At 32.2% G+C, this 15,506-nt stretch overlaps 1 protein-coding gene across 2 annotated transcripts in view; it reads left to right on the forward strand.

Annotated features, from left to right (window-relative positions):
- The first annotated feature begins 7,672 nt into the window (after window positions 1-7,672).
- The window catches only part of LOC143256261 (uncharacterized protein CG3556-like), a 31,649-nt gene continuing 23,815 nt past the window's right edge, over window positions 7,673-15,506 (forward strand). For both annotated transcript variants that reach the window (XM_076513228.1, XM_076513229.1), the window contains exon 1: window positions 7,673-7,874. The gene's annotated coding sequence lies outside the window, so the exon portion shown is untranslated. The remainder of the gene's footprint in view (window positions 7,875-15,506) is intronic.

The following is a 15,506-nucleotide window of genomic DNA, read 5'->3' on the forward strand; positions in this document are numbered from 1 at the left end:
CGTAGGTGAGGATAAATACAAATATGTTTAACTGTATTTATCGGTATTTGAATAGGTCACAATAGCGACTTGTGTTTCATTGCATGACCATAACCTTTATTTCGTGATTGGCTTCACCACGTGACATAAGCGCAGATGATTTAGTTATTTTATTAACACGATACAAGCTTTTTTGAAAGTTTAATCGTAATATTAGTAACTAGTTAAAGTACCCGCCCCTTGAAGGTGCGAAATAAAAACTCGTTTGTACCAAAGGATAGGAAATTGTGCTTCTATTTGTTCTTAATATTATAAAATTAAAAGTACAATACATATACATAAGGGTACCATTTCTGAAACGAGGAACACTGTTTTAAATAATTCCATTAATATGAAATTAGATGGGGGATCCAAGTTTTAAATATATTCAACAAAAAATATTTGAGACTCCTAACATTAGAGCAAAATTAAATGCACATATAACTTTCCTCATTTCATCCTGTGTCAAGTTTCGTGCGGATTAATCAAGAAATATGAAAACGTATAAGGAACAGATATGATATGATAGACCTTGTATTCTTTCCGGACACACTTTTCTTTATATGGCAAATAACAATTGTTGGAGAAAGATCCTGTAGCTTCAACCAATGGTATCCACAGGTTTTATATACCTCTCTCCAACCAACACCGATGAAGATGGATTAAGTGTTGTGACAAATTTCACTATGTGACTGAGTACGACTCATACGTTGTTTTTACAATTACATTGTTGTCTAGGCTTTACTTATGTTGTTGACGTCACCTTACTCGAATCTTCACTATTTTTATTCTTACTTTGCAGTATTACTTCACAATAGCGTTCGAGTCATTTAGAGAAAGTTGGAGGCCTCAGTAAAGAAAGTATAAATGCAAGTTAAAGAAAGGTAAAGTGAAAGTAAAGTTCAGTCAGAAAAAGTAAGAACACTGGACATTAATCGGTATATCTAATTAATCTTTACGAGTGATTTGTGTTTTACAACTTCTTGTATTAACAGGAAAATTAATTGTTCTTGTCAAAGGGTGTTCTGAACTAACTGATCCCGCCTGTTTAAGATTCAGAATATAACTGTGGCAATCCACAGGGTAACGTAAATGAATTATTCACTGATACTGCTATTATACGAGTAAAAAAACAATAACAATTGGTCTTCTCAACTGGATTCCAAAATAACTGAACGAACCTGCGTGGACTTGGACAAAAAAAGATAATTATTTATACAAAACTATGATATTTTACAGTGGAAAGACATAAAGTTAGTTTACACAGTACAAGTATATCCTCCTGCAACAGACAGTATTAAGTTAGTTTACACAGTACAAGTATATCCTCCGGCAACAGACAGTATTAAGTTAGTTTACACAGTACAAGTATATCTTTATGCAACAGACAGTATTAAGTTAGTTTACACAGTACAAGTATGATTTCATGCAACAGACAGTATTAAGTTTGTTTACACAGTACAAGTATATCCTCATGCAACAGACAGTATTAAGTTAGTTTACACAGTACAAGTATATCCTCCGACAACAGACAGTATTACATTAGTTTACACAGTACAAGTATATCCTCATGCAACAGACAGTATTAAGTTAGTTTACACAGCACAAGTATATCTTTATGCAACAGACATTATTAAGTTAGTTTACACAGTACAAGTATATCCTCATGCAACAGACAGTATTAAGTTAGTTTACACAGTACAAGTATATCCTCATGCAACAGACAGTATTAAGTTAGTTTACACAGTACAAGTATATCCTCATGCAACAGAAAGTATTAAGTTAGTTTACACAGTACAAGTATATCCTCATGTAACAGAGGGTATTAAAAACATAAAAAAATCAGTCTCACTATTCTCGTTGATAAAGATAAACTGTAGGTGATATATAAAGAAATTCATCTTTCCTGACTATCACTTGTAACGGACTTAATGTTATTTGTTTTTCAGTATACGCTGGCTTCAGTTTACTGCATGTGACGTATATTATTGAAATTATATTGAGAAAGTCGCACGTGTTCTCGAAATTTGTAGAAGATTTTCGAGTGTAAGAACCAGCAATATATGTTTTACCAATGGAGTAGTGTATCTTGAACTATTGTTTCCAAGTGAACTTTCACGAATGTCGCCTTAAAATTTATAAACCTACACGTCGAGAGAGAGTTATATGTAATAATGTTGGTCTGCTACAGTCAGTGTACTACAAGTCCAGAAACTTATAATTGTGACAAACGTTTAATCGGAAAACTAAAGATACTTGAATAGGAACGTTTATATATTTCTAATATTACAAACTTCAGTGAATTAACTTCAGATGTTAGTATTTCTACGCGGACATGAGATATTTTCGTCGGGGAAAAAATTCACGTGTGAAGGATAGAGACAGCTAGCATTCTCGTCAAGTGTGTCAACGTAAAGGTAACGTGCACCTCGTTAACCGTTGAAAAAAGTATTTAGTTCCAGACCAAATAGGTGACTTATTATTGTTTGTAAAAGTTGTGTATATAACCCATTATTTGTAATAACTGTAATTATAAATCATATTGTTGTTTGTATAATAAAATATATTTATATTAAGGAAGGAAACTGTGTGTATCAGTCTTGTTGAATGATACATAACTTTTATGTATGTCGACATTTAATTAACTTTAAGTTAAAATCTCCAGCTATTTGAAATCATAATACGTAACATAATATATCGGAAACTCGTCCAAAAAAATAAGTTATTATACGAAACTTCAAAACTAAGGATGACTGTTACAGGTAGACCCAGCATGGCGAAGTGTGTTAATGCGTGCGACTCGTAATCTGAGGGTCGCGGGTTCGCACCCCAGTCGCGCCAAACATACTTCCCCCTTTTAGCCGTGGGGGCGTTATAATGTGATGGTCAATCCTACTATTCTTTGGTAAAAGAGTAGTCCAAGAGTTGGCAGTGGGTGGTGATGACTAGCTGCCTTCCCTCTAGTCTTACACTGCTAAATTAGGGACTGCCAGTAACTGTCTTCCCTCTAGTGTTACCCTGCTAAATTAGGGACTGCAGCAAGGATAGTTCAAGTAGTTTTCTGCGAAATCCAAAAAGAAACAAAACAGACTATTACAGGTAGTTCTCAAGTTGCTTTGTGCGAAATCCAAAAAGAAACAAAACAGACTATTACAGGTAGTTCTCAAGTTGCTTTGTGCGAAATCCAAAAGAAACAAAACAGACTATTACAGGTAGTTCTCAAGTTGCTTTGTGTGAAATCCAAAAACAAACAAAACAGACTATTACAGGTAGTTCTCAAGTAGCTTTGTGCGAAGTTCGATAAAAGATATAAATCGTTGTCAGTAAAGCTGTGAAATGAAAATTTTGAAAACGGTTCACTAACCACTATTATTTAAACAATGGGATGTGCGTGTAATTGGTTTATCATTTCTTGTAGTTTGAAAATTCTGGTTATTATTAATATTATTTAAAACATACCAAGTGGAACAATTCGTCAATATAGTAAGATAACTCATTGTTTAATGATTATTTTCACAGCATTGGTTTTTTAAAATTTTGCGCAAAGCTACATGAGGGCTATGTGCGTTAGCTGTCCTTAATTTTGCACTGTAAGACTAGAGAGAATAAACAAACAAACCTTTACTTTTGTTTTAACAAACTGGAAAGTTTTATTGTTAATTTCGATAATATTTATTTGAGCAAAAAGAAGTTTAAATATAATTTTATAACACTATGTAACACAAATATTGTTCCTGGATAGTATGTGTTATCTCTTAATTACTTATGTTGTAAAAGTACAGAAAATGGCCATTATTCCCTTCAAACTTTCCTTTTGTGACCTGGATAACGAAATTTAGAAATTAAACTATTTTCTATGTAAAATCAGGCAAATTTGCACATTTTCATTTACATGAGGTCTGAATAAAACAACATATGAATCAAGATTTACATGTATTTGTACTAAAGTTATACTAAAATGAACAAAAATGCTTAGAAGTGAATAGTTTTTCGAGATTTGCGACTGTAATGTAAATCACTTTCACGTATCAGCTCACAAATATAGTCTCCCATCATGTTTTTGTTATACGTTCCTTGGTAGCGGCGTTCAAAGTCCAGTGTATCTTGGTGGAAGCACTCGCTCCTCTGAGTATGCTTCCATGTTCTGCTTGAACTTATCAAGATGAGCATCAAGGATATGGACTGCAGGGACATCCTGCAGCCCATTTTGTTGTAGTTCTTCACCAGAGCCTCAACCAGTTCCACATAATTTTCGGCCTTTTCATTGCCCAAAAAGCCCCAAACCATTGCGACAAAGCCGCCCTAAGCTATTTTACCTTCCTACTGAGCTTCTTGAGGAATTATGTGCACTCCAGGATCTTCTTTATTTGTAGTCCAACGAAGACATCAGCTTTGACCTTTGCCTCAGACAGCTTAGGGAAGAAGTCTCGAAGGTACTTGAAGGCTACAGGCTCCTGATCAAGAGCTGTGAAAAATTGCTCCATAAAACCCAATTTTATGTGCAACGGTGGGAACAACACCTTCTGGAGCTTTACTAGTGGCTCACACTTGACATTGTGCCTCCCCACAGAGAACTCGGTCCGTGGTAGCCAGAACTTCCTGTTGTAATGCACTTTGGTGTCCCTGCTGTCCGAAAGGCAAAGATAACAGGGAAAATTGGTAAAGACTCCTTGGAGGCCCATCAGGAATGTCACCATTTTGAAGTCTCCGATAATCTCCCAGCCATACTCATCATACTTCAAGGCTTGTAGCAAAGTCTTCACGCTGTTGTATTCCTCTTTGAGGTGCACCGAATGAGCCAGGGGAAGAGACGGAAACTTATTCTCGTTATGGAGCAGCACAGCTTTGAGGATTCTGGATGAGCTATCAATGAAAAGGCGCCACTCGTTCTGGTTACAAGCAATTTCAATTGCCTCGCACAGACCGGATACATTGCAGCAGAAGCAGAGCCCACCTTGACAAGTGAAAAAGCTTGAAAAATGTTGGTGACGCTTCCTCTGATTTGCGACTTGCACACTTTCATCTAACAAATTCCACTTCTTGAGCCTAGATATCAAAAGCTTTATATTCGACTTTGTTAGACCAAGATCTCTGATCAAGTCATTGAGGTCTCTTTGGTTGGGGTAGTATGGGTTTCTCTCACCAGCTGTACCTCTGAAATTGTAAGCTGGATTTTCCACGTCTACCTCTTCTTCTGATTTGCTGCTCTCTTCTGGGGATGGCTGATTTCTCTCTGGAGGAGTGGGTACAAGGAGCTTAGGGCAGTGCGGCACTGGGGCGATGGATCATGGAAGGCCCGGATACATGATAGCAGATGCATTCTTTACAGCCCGACTTTTGGAAGGGTCCACCATACAGAAGTAGCAGTTGCTTGAGTGGTCAGTAAGTTCACACCAAATTTTTGGAATAGCGAATTTCATGGCTCTCTTTTCCCCTCTGTATCATCTTGCAAAAGAGCAAAATAAAATTGTTATTATGAAGAATAAATTTATTTCATCCACAACTAATGTGTAAGAGGTTCATGCAAAATATTTTATATGTGATATTTTTTCTACACTAATAGAAATTAAAAAAATTAAAGAATTTAAATTGTAAAAGGTCTAAAATTTGTATAATACAAAATCTTACTATTCAAGCAAGCAAACATTGTCCGTCTTACCTTCTAGAGTTTTCTTACAGTACTCGCAGGTAAAATGAGGTGCCCAGGGTTTGTCTTGATCTCCGAGAGGCATGCCTAAATATGCCTTATAGGCTTCACACATTTTAGCAGATGCTGTCACGGAGTACTTTTTCGCTCTTGTCTTGGTAAATTGTTCACATACATAGCACAATGCATCTGGAGAATGCTTGTAGCTTCTTGACGCCATCTCTGATAAATTCAGATAGGTCTATGTGTTCATTGAGGCAGCTAGAACTAAACTGAAGTGGTGAGCCCCTGTATATATATATTATGGAAAGTTCTAGAAAATTCTCGTAAGTTTTACAACATTTTAGAAACTTCGTGTAAATTGTACAACATTCTAGAAAATTCGTGTAAGTTCTCTAACATTCCAGAAAATTCTTGAAAATTCTCTATCAGCTACACAGCACTGAATCTACCTGGAATGTTCTGAAAAATGGGTAAATTTGAAAATTCATTACCCAGGTCACTAAAGCAAAGTTTGGAGAGAAAAATAGGTCTTTTCCATTTACTTTAGGCATAAGTAATTGGAAAATAAATCTTTGTGTCGAGGAACAATAAAAGGTAAACATTTTGCTGCATGTTGTAATTGTCTTGTCAATCTGCACCATACTTATTTTCTTGCAATTGTTTAGTTTTAGTTTTTCACTGAAAAAATTGTAAACCTCCTTGAAATTTACTTAAATTAGTGTGAAAGAATTGAGTGTACATCTTATTTATCATCTGAAAAAAAAAACAACATTTCATATAAGTAGTGACACAAATGAATGTAAAAAAAATAGTTTTCGAAGAATTATTAATATTAATATTTTTTGAAATCGTTTATTTGGTTTATTTTATTTATTTGTTTATTTTTGAATTTCGCACAAAGCTACACAACGGCTATTTGCGCTAGCTGTCCCTAATTTAGCAGTGTAAGACAAGAGGGAAGGCAGTTAGTTATCACCACCCACTGCCAACTCGTGGGCTACTATTTTACTAACGAATAGTGGGACTGATCGTCACATTATAACGCCTCCACAGCTGAAAGGGCGAGCATGTTTGGTGCGACGGGGATGCGAAACCGCGCTCCTCAGATTACGAGTTGGGCGCCTTAACACGCTTGGCCATACCGGGCCCAGTGGTAACCTAACAGCCTTTATGTATTCAGTGGAGAATTTCTAATTCGATTATTACACATAAAACAACCTATGATTCTATATTCTCGACAAGTGGACTTTCACGAGAGATTCAAGCCTAAAATATGATTTTTTAATGATTTATTTGATAAAAATAATGATATTTATATATATATAAACTTTCAATGCAATGGAAGCCCAGCATGACCAGGTAGTTAGGAAGCTCAACACATAAACTGAGGGTCATGGGTTCGAATCCCCGTCTCATCAAACATGCTCGACCTTTTAGCCGTGGGAGCGTTATAATGTACGGTCAATCCCATTTTTGTTGGTAAGGTAAAGTAGTAGCCCAAGAGTTGGTGGTGGGTGGTGATGACTAGCTGTCTTCCCTTTAGTCTTACACTGCTAATTTAGGGACGGATAGCGTAGATAGTCCTCATGTAACTTTGCGCGAAATTGAAAAACAAACAATTTAATGCGTGTGATTCTATAAAACTATCTTTCGTAATTTCCAAGGAAACAACTTGGCCTTATTCTATAACTTTAGCATTTGACACAAGTGTTTATCGTGCAATAATCAAACAGAAATAAATATTAACTTAATAATCACGTTTCGAGTAATATTTTCCTTAAAGTACAGTTACACGTAAAATAATTTAAACTTTTAACGTTCATACTAAACTGAACCAAAACGTTTGATTAAATATTTGTGTATTTTTCATTTTTTTCCTCGAGTTTTTACAAATGCGTTAATATTGTCTTATTTTTCTTTCCTTTTATTTGAGTAATTTATCGATAGATGACACTAAAAGATTTATTATCGTAATATAGTACTGGTAGTAATGATAATATTTGTAGTTTGCCTAGTCTGCTAATGCTAATAATACTTACAACGGTTGTGGGGAATAGACGTGGAAATTTTCTTAACGCAAAGTTGAACCAAAAGTTTCGTTTTTTCAATAGATTAAATTAATATGCATATTTAAAGATGGAGAAGATATTATGTTTTGCTTTTACGCTTTTACTGGTAGTGATATCCGTGAAAAGCCAGTACTGTGGTAAGTACCTATATTCTAATCTGTGACAATTTCTAAGTGATTAGCGTCATGTTAGTGTTACATAAAATAACCGTTCATTTTAAATAATGATACTGAGTCCCGAGATAGAATTAAGCAATTTTATTAATTAATTAAGAATAAACAAGCACAACATTAACAACTTGCAGTGACTTCTATTTAAAACTGACAAATTTAAATGTTGTATAAAAACTGTCGTGCGTAAAAAGGCTTAAATTTCAATCAGTTTAATTATCAGTTCGTCAGTGGCTTAATTACGAAGTGAATATGATTATTACTTATAACGTAAAAGAAATTTATATTAACTATCATATTGCTTTATTAATTAAATACTCTTTGAATCAGAATAAACAGTGTGTCTATCTGTCATGCATATTATTTTATTGTAGGTCATAATTAAACAATTTATTTCAGTCATATAAAAATTAATAAAACAAAATGAACTCTTTGGATTTTCTGTGTCATATATTAATAGTATTTTCTGTGTCATATATTAATAGTATTTTCTGTGTCATATATTAATCTAAATTTGTGTCTGTGAATTATGTAAATAAACGTTGATAATGTAAGTAGAGCTTGTTGGTCTGAGATCACTGACCAATGTTCAGGAAAATACGTTAAGCTACATAAGCGAATCGGAATTTAAAATAAGCTAGATTAAATACCATATATTACATAAGTTAGTTGGAGCAGTATGTTATCACGTAACCTGAGAGTTTCTGCAACAGTAAAAACATTAAAACTACGAAAGGAACCTAAATTATAGTAATATCTGGTACTGTGTCAGAACCTTAAAATTAATTAAATATTTTACGATTGACAAAGGCAAAAGAGATACGAGAAGACTGCCTTGGAATCGTGTGGAGGAAACCAAAATTCTCTCAGCATGAAATTTAGAGAGATTAGGAAAACTGTAGAAGGACAGATGAAACATACATAGAATTCACCAGGTACATGATAAGCTAGAAAGAGTTTGGATCTCTGCCACCATGGAAGCCTAACAACGTGAATATTTCAGGCACCCAACCAACCAAACGAAAGTGGGCATCAATCTAAACGCAACATTTACGTCATTTGAAGTAACAGAGAAAAACTTGTAATTAATTACGAAAACTTGAACTTAGGTAGGATACACAAACTTGGTGTTTTTGTAGAACTTATCCCGGGGATTTGGTGTTGGCCTGCCATTGCTCTCGGCCTTTACCATCTGTAAACAAAGTTGTTAAGGAAATATTAAACACAAAGTAGTGAGGATTGCCAGAGATTGAAGAAGAGAGGTTATCTTACTTGTGGGATGTGTGGATTATCAAACGACGATCATTGGGGGTAAACTATTGGAAGTTGATTATAATGTCGTAAAGAAAGATCAAATAACATTAAACCCTGCGTCTTTGAACTGATGAGTGGATTTTAATTGCTAAGAATAGATAAGGAAAACATAAAGAGGGCAGTCCCATAACTTCTGGATATGATATTATTTTAAGGACATCATAATAAATGGAAAATCATCAGAGGTGTTTATAATGATCTACAAAAAGGAGAGAGACATTTCGTACGTAACTAAACGTCAAATATTTTAATCTGGTTTCTCTTCTGAGCGTATTATCATCAATAAAAAGGGATTTTTTTAAAAAAAGTATCTAAAAAAATTTGTACAAACTGATCAATACCAACAAGCAAATTATTCTTCTGATGGGCCTATTTGATTCACAATCCCCAGTTCACACTTCAGTAGTTTATTGGCTTCAAAAGCAAGCGACGTTCGTACGTAATTAATTTATAAGGATAGAATTTATCAAGCAGTTATTAAAATTGATGTGAGGAAAAGCTAATATTGTGAGCAACATTTGACCAAATTATTGACCGTCCAACCGTCCATTTTTATCATCTGTACAGTTTATAGCTATTAGAACTATTTGTCTGTATTTTGAGACTTTAGTATGCTACAGTGTGCCCCCCACCCCCCTTATGCTGCGGTAAATCTTCGGATTTGCATAGCTAAAATCAAGGGTACGATTCCCCTCGTTGGACATAGCAGATAGCCCGATGTGGCTTTACTGTAAAGAAAAATACACACACACATATTATGCTGTACTTATTATTATTTTTATCATTCTTATTAGTTACTCTTATGGATTCTTTGTAAGGTTCGGTTTTTGTTTCTAACATTCCGGTTTGTTGTGCCACCCTTAAAAATTTACTTATTTTTTAAAATCAGTCCTGAGATTTATGAATGGCATATCTCGGTGGTCCTAACCTAAATTCAATATCGCTTACAAATGAAGTGAGAACCAAGACTTAACGACATTCAGTAGGCCTCTGTATAAAATAATTGGGTTAAATATTTGTTCAGCAAGTAATTTCTAGTTCAACTCTTAACCGATCTCAGTTTTTTTTTTTAATTGTACGTGTTAGCTTTAAAATTCTAAGTTTTTAAAGAACAGGTTCAAAAATTTTAGGTTAAATACATGGAAGTTGTCGTACAATGTTTGTTTGTTTTCGAACTTCGTACAAAGACATACAAGGGCGATCTGCACTAGCTGTCCCTAATTTTGCGGTGTAAGAGTAGAGGGAAGCTAGCTAGTTATCACCACCCACCGCCAACTCTTGTGTCACCCTTTTATCAACGAATAATGGGATTGAGCGTCAAATTATAACGCCTCCACGGCTGAAAGAGCGAGCATATTTTGGTGCAACGGAGATTCGAACCCGAGACCCTCAGATTACGAGTTGAGCACCTTAAGCACCTGGCCATGCGGGGCCTGTCGTAAAATGAAAGTGTTAAAGAAAGGTTATTTTAGAAGATAATTGTTCATAGAAGTCCACAGATAAAGCTGCGTTTGTTTCAGTAGGATGAGCTGGTTGTGGCCAAGTCGTTAGCACGCTGGTCTGTGAACCCGAGGGTCCTTTGTTTGCGTCTCGTTGCTGCAAAATTTAGTTTCGTACTTTCCAGTCTTAAATGCGTTATTATAAGAGTGACCGTCTACTACTATTATTCGTTTAGGGTAGCCCAACAGTTGGCGATGAGTGCTTGCTCTCTGGCCTAACAGTTCAAATTTAGGGATTGATAACCCTTATGAAGCTTTACTAGACAAGCAAACTAAACAGAGTCAATAGGACTTCATCAGACTGTGTGGCGATACTGTTTACAGATGTAAGGAGTCACAAAGATGAGTTGTGGATAGTGGTAACTCAGTCTGCAAATAGAAGTTGTGGTTGGTAGTAATTCAGGTCAACAAATAGAGACGAGTTTGTAACATCATAATGTTGACATATCTTCTTTAAAAATTAGAATATTAACTACTTTTCACACTGCCCTTATTTTTATATTAACTACTTTTCACATTATCTTTATTTTAATATTAACTACTTTTCACACTGTCCTTATTTTAATATTAACTACTTTTACATTATCCTTATTTTAATATTAACTACTTTTCACACTGTCCTTATTTTAATATTAACTACTTTTCACACTGCCTTTATATTGATATTAACTTCTTTTCACACTGCTCATATTTTAATATTAACTACTTTTCACACTGCCCTTATATTGATATTGACTACTTTTCACACTGCTCATATTTTAATATTAACTGCTTTTCACACTGTCCTTATTTTAATATTAACTACTTTTCACACTGCTCATATTTTAATATTAACTTCTTTTCACACTGTCCTTATTTTAATATTAACTACTTTTTACAGTCCTTATTTTAATATTAACTACTTTTCACATTATCTTTATTTTAATATTAACTACTTTTCACACTGTCTTTATTTTAATATTAACTACTTTTCACATTATCCTTATTTTAATATTAACTACTTTTCACACTGTCCTCCATATTTTAATATTAACTACTTTTCACACTGCCTCCTTATTTTAATATTAACTTCTTTTCACACTGCTCATATTTTAATATTAACTACTTTTCACACTGCCCTTATTTTGATATTAACTACTTTTCACACTGCTCATATTTTAATATTAACTGCTTTTCACACTGTCCTTATTTTAATATTAACTACTTTTCACACTGCTCATATTTTAATATTAACTTCTTTTCACACTGTCCTTATTTTAATATTAACTACTTTTCACAGTCCTTATTTTAATATTAACTACTTTTCACACTGTCCTTATTGTAATATTAACTACTTTTCACACTGCCCTTATTTTAATATTAACTACTTTTCACACTGTCCTTATTTTAATATTAACTACTTTTCACACTGCTCTTATTTTTTTAATATTAACTACTTTTCACACTGTCCTTATTTTAATATTAACTACTTTTCACAGTCCTTATTTTAATATTAACTACTTTTCACACTGTCCTTATTGTAATATTAACTACTTTTCACACTGCCCTTATTTTAATATTAACTACTTTTCACACTGTCCTTATTTTAATGTTAACTGCTTTTCACACTGTCCTTATTTTAATATTAACTACTTTTCACACTGCTCATATTTTAATATTAACTTCTTTTCACACTGTCCTTATTTTAATATTAACTACTTTTCACAGTCCTTATTTTAATATTAACTACTTTTCACACTGTCCTTATTTTAATATTAACTACTTTTCACACTGCCCTTATTTTAATATTAACTACTTTTCACACTGTCCTTATTTTAATATTAACTACTTTTCACACTGTCCTTATTTTAATATTAACTACTTTTCACACTGTCCTTATTTTAATATTAACTACTTTTCACACTGCCCTTATTTTAATATTAACTACTTTTCACACTGTCCTTATTTTGATATTAACTACTTTTCACACTGCCCTTATTTTAATATTAACTACTTTTCACACTGTCCTTATTTTAATATTAACTACTTTTCACACTGCTCATATTTTAATATTAACTACTTTTCACATTGTCCTTATTTTAATATTAACTACTTTTCACACTGTCCTTATTTTAATGTTAACTACTTTTCACATTGTCCTTATTTTAATATTAACTAGTTTTCACACTGACCTTATTTTAATATTAACTACTTTTCACACTGCCTTTATATTGATATTAACTTCTATTCACACTGCTCATATTTTAATCCTAACTATTTTTCACACTGCCTTTATATTGATATTAACTTCTTTTCACACTGCTCATATTTTAATATTAAGTACTTTTGACACTGCCCTTATATTGATATTAACTACTTTTCACACTGCTCATATTTTAATATTAACTACTTTTCACACTGTCTTTATTTTAATATTGACAACTTTTCACACTGCCCTTATTTTAATATTAACTAGTTTTCACACTGTCCTTATTTTAATATTAACTACTTTTCACACTGCCTTTATATTGATATTAACTTCTTTTCACACTGCTCATATTTTAATATTAACTACTTTTTACACTGCCCTTATATTGATATTAACTACTTTTCACTGCTCATATTTTAATATTAACTGCTTTTCACACTGTCTTTATTTTAATATTAACTAGTTTTCACACTGTCCTTATTTTAATATTAACCACTTTTCACACAGTCCTTATTTTAATATTGACTACTTTTCACATTATCCTTATTTTAATATTAACTACTTTTAACACTGTCCTTATTTTAATATTAACTTCTTTTCACATTGCCCTTATTTTAATATTAACTACTTTTCACACTGTGCTTATTTTAATATTAACTACTTTTCACACTGCTCATATTTTAATATTAACTTCTTTTCACATTGTCCTTATTTTAATATTAACTACTTTTCACACTGTCCTTATTTTAATATTAACTAGTTTTCACACTGCCCTTATTTTAATATTAACTACTTTTCACACTGCCCTTATATTGATATTAACTTCTATTCACACTGCTCATATTTTAATCCTAACTACTTTTCACACTGCCTTTATATTAATATTAACTACTTTTCACACTGCTCATATTTTAATATTAAGTACTTTTCACACTGCCCTTATATTGATATTAACTACTTTTGACACTGCTCATATTTTAATATTAACTACTTTTCACACTGTCTTTATTTTAATATTGACAACTTTTCACACTGCCCTTATTTTAATATTAACTAGTTTTCACACTGTCCTTATTTTAATATTAACTACTTTTCACACTGCCTTTATATTGATATTAACTTCTTTTCACACTGCTCATATTTTAATATTAACTGCTTTTCACACTGTCCTTATTTTAATATTAACTACTTTTCACACTGCTCATATTTTAATATTAACTACTTTTCACATTGTCCTTATTTTAATATTAACTACTTTTCACACTGTCCTTATTTTAATATTAACTACTTTTCACATTGTCCTTATTTTAATATTAACTACTTTTCACACTGTCCTTATTTTAATATTAACTACTTTTCACACTGTCCTTATTTTAATATTAACTACTTTTCACACTGCTATTTTATATTGATATTAACTTCTTTTCACACTGCTCATATTTTAATATTAACTACTTTTCACACTGCCTTTATATTGATATTAACTTCTTTTCACACTGCTCATATTTTAATATTAACTACTTTTGACACTGCCCTTATATTGATATTAACTACTTTTCACACTGCTCATATTTTAATATTAACTACTTTTCACACTGTCCTTTATTTTAATATTGACAACTTTTCACACTGCCCTTATTTTAATATTAACTAGTTTTCACACTGTCCTTATTTTAATATTAACTACTTTTCACACTGCCTTTATATTGATATTAACTTCTTTTCACACTCCTCATATTTTAATATTAACTACTTTTTACACTGCCCTTATATTGATATTAACTACTTTTCACTGCTCATATTTTAATATTAACTGCTTTTCACACTGTCCTTATTTTAATATTAACTACTTTTCACACTGTCTTTATTTTAATATTAACTAGTTTTCACACTGTCCTTATTTTAATATTAACTACTTTTCAAACTGTCCTTATTTTAATATTAACTACTTTTCACACTGCTCATATTTTAATATTAACTTCTTTTCACATTGTCCTTATTTTAATATTAACTACTTTTCACACTGTTTTTATTTTAATGTTAACTACTTTTCACATTGTCCTTATTTTAATATTAACTACTTTTCACACTGTCCTTATTTTAATATTAACTAGTTTTCACACTGTCCTTATTTTAATATTAACTTCTTTTCACACTGCCCTTATTTTAATATTAACTACTTTTCACACTGTCCTTATATTGATATTAACTTCTATTCACACTGCTCATATTTTAATCCTAACTACTTTTCACACTGCTTTTATTTTGATATTAACTTCTTTTCACACTGCTCATATTTTAATATTAACTACTTTTCACACTGTCCTTATTTTGATATTAACTACTTTTCACACTGATCATATTTTAATATTAACTACTTTTCACACTGTCCTTATTTTAATATTAACTACTTTTCACACTGTCCTTATTTTAATATTAACTACTTTTCACACTGTCCTTATTTTAATATTAACTACTTTTCACACTGCCCTTATTTTAATATTAACTACTTTTCACACTGTCCTTATTTTAATATTAACTACTTTTCATACTGTCCTTATTTTAAGATTAACTACTTTTCACACTGTCCTTATTTTA

This window comes from Tachypleus tridentatus, chromosome 7, assembly GCF_004210375.1.
Source record: "Tachypleus tridentatus isolate NWPU-2018 chromosome 7, ASM421037v1, whole genome shotgun sequence".
In the NCBI taxonomy this organism is placed as follows: Eukaryota; Metazoa; Arthropoda; class Merostomata; order Xiphosura; family Limulidae; genus Tachypleus; species Tachypleus tridentatus.